Raw genomic sequence first — 5584 nt, 5'->3', positions numbered from 1 at the left:
TTCGAGTTAAACATGTTTTTATATATTTGTTCTTGTCTTTAGAACAGAATCATAAGACAGGTATGCCGGTTTTTCTAGGAGCAGATCGGCCAAGCGGACACTGTATGAGTAGTTTCTATCACCTAAGTAACTTTGATTTTATTTGCCTAGGCTTTGATTCACCAAACCCATTATCAAGAATAGTTTGGGGAAGACATTTTGTGGTGTTTAGTCAATGCTTGGAGAAAAATGAATTCTACTCACCTCAATTGTAATGGGTGGGGCAGAATAAATCTTTAAACCTTGGGAAATCAAACCAATACTATCTTGATACCACAAGAGGTTATTTGGGAGAATGTCTTATATAATATTCCAAGTATTTCTGTTCACATTAAAATCAGAAACTCTTTGGTAGCTTTAAAATTTACCAGATTATAATGTGTCCTTTTTAAACCAATTGTATCTCTTAGCAACAGTTTTGCCAAACGACACTCATTTGCACTCAGCAAACCAACTGTCTGACTGAATACACTTTAAAATGTTGGATGTGACGGGATCCAACAGTTGATTTGGAAAGGACAGTGAACTGCGATCTCTGTGCCTCCAATCAAGAAACAAGAGGCAGCCATCTTGTCCATGTGGGAGCAACACAATATGGACTTGGCAGCCTGTATGAATGTCTGTCCAATTTTGAGTGTCATGGCTTCATTGTGTGTGATCACCATGCCAGTAAGCTGGACGGGGAAAACAGAAATAGCGCAGATCAGGAAAGGCTTTGAAACCATGATCCCATGGCACACAGAGGACACACACTACATGAAGCACACACACACATACCAGAATATTGATTCTCAAGTCAATTTTGAAAATCGAACGTTGTTTTACAATTCTGGGAATGCTCTCCTCCTGAAATAATACCCTGCAAAAGGAAGTTCACAAATTAAGCTGATAACTCTACTTTGAAAATATTTTATTCAATTGTGATGCTATTCACTAAAGAACAAACACGATCGTCCAGCAAAATGTACACATGTTCCCTTAAAAAAATGTATAGGTAAAAATCCATCCTTAACCTGTTAAGCCTGAGAGCCCACTGTACAGGGGGCTTGTTAGAAATTGAAATCATTGTTTAATGGCATAATTTAGTTTAAACATACCGTAAGCTTAAAGCTGTTTTATTCTGAAAAAAACGGAAGTTCATGCACACTCTTAACTTAAAACTTTTATTCTGAAAATTCTAAATCTCCGGTTAGCATTAGCATGTGGCTAATCTAGAAAAGTGAATTTAAGATGAAGTGGAGTACTTCGTGACCACAGAGTGTGAACGTTGTGATCAGCTGTTTTAGCGCAGTTCTCCTGTGAAGGGGGGGGGGGGGGGGGGGAGTCTCCCTCCGCAGCCGGTTGGCGTAGTTTTGGCACAATTCCGTTGTACAGACCGACGTTAACAGCAGCCCTGTCTGTGCACACGGAGACCGACTCTGTCGTCCGGTGATCTAACCGCCTTCTGGAAAAGCTTCACAAGTACGTCGGTACGCAAATGCGCTTTGTGACACAAGTGACGGTACGCATTTCAGATTACGCACATAACCTGCGTACCAGTTATGTGCACCCCGTACTACAGCGAAAGTATTCTCCGTCGGGACTTCCTCCAACAACACCACGCCGTTATCAAAGATGTTCTATTGAGAAGACGATCACCACGTGACAAAAGTTTTCAAAACCGTGGCTGCTGAAATCAATCTTACTAACAGCTGTCTGTGCAATTTACTCCGCGCGAGTTGGTAGACTTTATTTCGCTTACTTTAACATCATTTTTCATGGTGGGGCTAAGCCATTTCTTGGTATGGGTGTAGCCTACCCCAGCCATACCCTGGCGCTGCCACTGGTGGCACGTATGGGGCGGGCCATTCTGCACATGCGTTAAATGCGTTAAATATTTTAACGCAATTAATTCAAAAAATTAATTACCGCTGTTAACGCGATAATTTTGACAGCACTAATAAAAAATCATGAATGAGTGTTGTTGTAGCAGAGTGGTTTTAAAACCCACCTCGGCTCCGCGTGTTCGTTTGGTGAGCATCTTGTAAAATCAAAAAGGAAGGAATTCAAAGCACCAGATACAGGGTTAAACAATAATCTGTTTTAATGATAAACGGTAAGAATACATTACACTTTCAAAGGGGTAGGCCCAACCCCTGCTCTGGTCCAAATGCCGGGAGAACCTCATCATCTTGACGGCAGGAGAAAAAAGAGACCGAACCAAAGACAGAACAGGCTTACATGCAAAAACAAAACAGGAGGAGCTGTGGTCAGATGCTCCTCCTTTTAGGTTATCTCATTGGGGGATGCAAAAAGATGGCGTGTCGTAGCGCCAGCGCGAGCCAGCCAGATAATAAACAAGTGTGTCTCCGGTTGTAGCAAAACACATCTGGAGTCCGTTATCTCACATTCTTGCATATACTTTCCTGACCTGCTGGAGATCTTAAGAAGAATATCCCCTTCCCCCCCTAGTCTCCTGTCCTGCACAACTGCACCCCCTTTATGTTGTAGCAAATTAGTACCCACACTTATGAAAGAATAAAACAGAGAAATCAATATAAAACACAAACACCAGTATAATTGAGCAGTTATTATACAGCCTTATGGCTCCTGCAATGCATACACACATTAATATATAAAAACACACTTCTTATATATCAGGGGACATTAAGATGAATATACCAAAAATACGCTGTATCAAACTTTCACTTCAAACTTTCAAGTTACTTCAATTTTCGCTCAGTGTATAAGGAGAAAAGGCGTGTGGAGTGATGCAATGAATATACAACGTGTAAAACCTCTGTTTTACGTGATATCGGACATAAGAAGAAAGCGATGGGAGGACTCCGACGTCACGGGAGCCACGAAGGAGATATATAGCTAACAGGCGGGGGGATGCAGGCTCTCTTTTCCACGGCTGCAGCAGCTGCTCTCTCTCTCTCCACCAGCTTCTGTTTGTTCCATTACTGCGCTATTTAATTAAAGTACCCATTTAAACCTTTTGGGAGACTCCATTAGTCTCTTTATTTAAGCTTCTCTCCTGGGACGCGAGAACAACGAATACTTCTAACAGGCTGCGGGGTGTTTTTTCACGAAACTGTGTCTCAGGGCATCTTAATATTTAAAAACCTATGAATGTGTCATACTCACTTAACGGGAAGAAACTCAGCTAACTGACGATACAAACCATTTTTACCGAAACAAAACACAAGTCTCACAAGAAGTGTCTAAATGAGCCCTGAGCGAAAAAATGCTGACACACTTAGCACAGAACTCACGGTAAAAATACCCTTATTAATAATAATAATAGATTTAATTTGTTAGCGCTTTTACAGGTGCTCAAAAACGCTTTACATATATAGTGAAGATAAAATAAAATAAAAAGAACAACAAATAAATATATAGTTAAAGTTACTTTATACTTTAAATTACTGATCGTATATGCACAAACAAGATAGCGATTAGCATTGTGAGATTCCACAGATTCCAGAAATATACATCTCATTACTGAGCGATCAGAACTCGTGACAGAGGAAGCAAACACAGACATCACAACACGGGACATTGTCAGAACTGTTGTTCTGATCAAAATGGTATTAAAACGATAAAAACGCTGCTGAAGGTTAATCCAATGTGTCTGTCACTTTTAAATGATAATCCATCATTCCATTTGTATGTCAAAAACTGAGTTTTCATATTAGCTGCTAATGATAGCCACCATTATGACATGACAGCTTCCTGTTTTGGGCATTCTGGTTACGCATCACTCTATTCACCAATGGGTAATGTTTAGAAGGATTTTAGGAACTTCTCCTCGATTCTATTGGCTCTAACAGTTAAAAAGAGACAGGTTAACCTGTTAAACCCGGAGCCTGTTTTCCAGGTCTATGGCTCGAAAATTACATTCCCAGAACAAATGACCATAACTTCCCTTCTAAAAGGGGAAAATTAATAATCTTTTTTCTCAAAGCAATGATAAACCTGTGAGTTGGATGTAGAAAATATTTTTTTATTTTAAAGTAAATTCAGATAGAACATTAGGGCTGCAACAAACGACTAATTTGATAATCGACTATTCCGACCATTACTGTATGCCTTGCACAATTTCTCAAACGCTCTTATTTAGCCATCAACTTTTAGATTTAGCTTGAGGTTGTTTTAGGCATGTAGAAACTAACAATGAAGACAATCAAGATGAATGCTTGATTCAAAAATACATATATTATTAAATTAACTTAACAAATTGTGAACAAAATTAACATTGCTTTTTATTTCAATTAAATAAATAATATTTCACATCAAAAGAAACAACAATGTTTTAACAAATCGTATTAAATAATCTGATGACAGAACTGTAAACAGAATAGCTGAAACTTTAACAAAATAAATAACTCAGTTTCCTCTAATCATTAACCCATGTTTGTATAATTTGTTAACTCCGTGTGTTGCTGACGTGGAAAAGTTATTTGTGGATGGGGCTAGAAAGAAAAACAGTCGAACCCGGTGCATTCCTCCGTCTGAATGTGGAGCACTTTTGCTAAATGTTTAGACAAATTGCTCGTGTTACCGCCCTTACATGCTAAACTCTTATTGCACTATTGGCAACGAACATTGTCCACCTCAAGACGGGTAAAGTTTAACCACACCTTGGAGCGCTTCTCTCCGCCATCCCCGCCGTGTGTTGCTGCATGCTGCAGCCGCGTGTGTGTAAACTGCCCCGCCCCCTCGCACACAGACGGGAGAGAGAGAGATCTCGGATTGGAAATATCAAAAATACATCAGACTTTTTGCATATTATAAAGAAGTTGGCGACACTAAGACTGCAATATAATGTTTTTATAGCAATAATGCATATGACATATTTTTTAAATGTCTGCAGTACCGATAAAAAGACAGATAACGTTGGAGCTTAACGGCGCGTAAAACACACGTGATGACGTCACCAACGAATCAACGATTGAATTAGTTGGCAACTAATTTGGTCGTCGATTAGTTGTTGCACCCTTAAACATAGTAAAAAAATGTAAATTATAGTGTCCGTCCAAAATAAAAATTACTTATAGTGAAAAGCACCCTTGAATGATGGTAGACTAAAAGCTTTAGGAATCCAAACTATAACATAATAAGTACCCTGTATCAAGATTGATGCAAAACAAGTCTGTGGCTTAAAAGGTAAGCCAAAGCCAAAAAAACAAACTAATGTTTTTTTCTTTCAGCCGTTATGTTTTTTACATAACGGCTGAAATAGACTTAAAATCCCTGTAAAGCTGTAGGGAAAGTGCAAGAGTTGGGGATAGTTATTACCTCAGCCAAGGAGAATATGTTTCTGGTTTGATATGTTTGTCAGCAGAAAGATGGACAAACTACTGGCCAGAAGGATGTAAGATTGACCAAGAAGGTACATTACATTAGGGAGTGAATTGGCCTATGAGCTTTTAAAGTGCCTTTCTAGTTCTCTCTCGGTTTGTCATGTTCATGCAAGCTACACCTGTCATCTCATATACAGTCATTTAAGTAATTGTTAAATATAAATAAATTGATTAGGGTAGCTTTAACCAGTTAAGCC

Source organism: Gymnodraco acuticeps, unplaced genomic scaffold (genome assembly GCF_902827175.1).
Source record: "Gymnodraco acuticeps unplaced genomic scaffold, fGymAcu1.1, whole genome shotgun sequence".
In the NCBI taxonomy this organism is placed as follows: domain Eukaryota; kingdom Metazoa; phylum Chordata; class Actinopteri; order Perciformes; family Bathydraconidae; genus Gymnodraco; species Gymnodraco acuticeps.
This window is presented reverse-complemented; position numbering follows the sequence as displayed.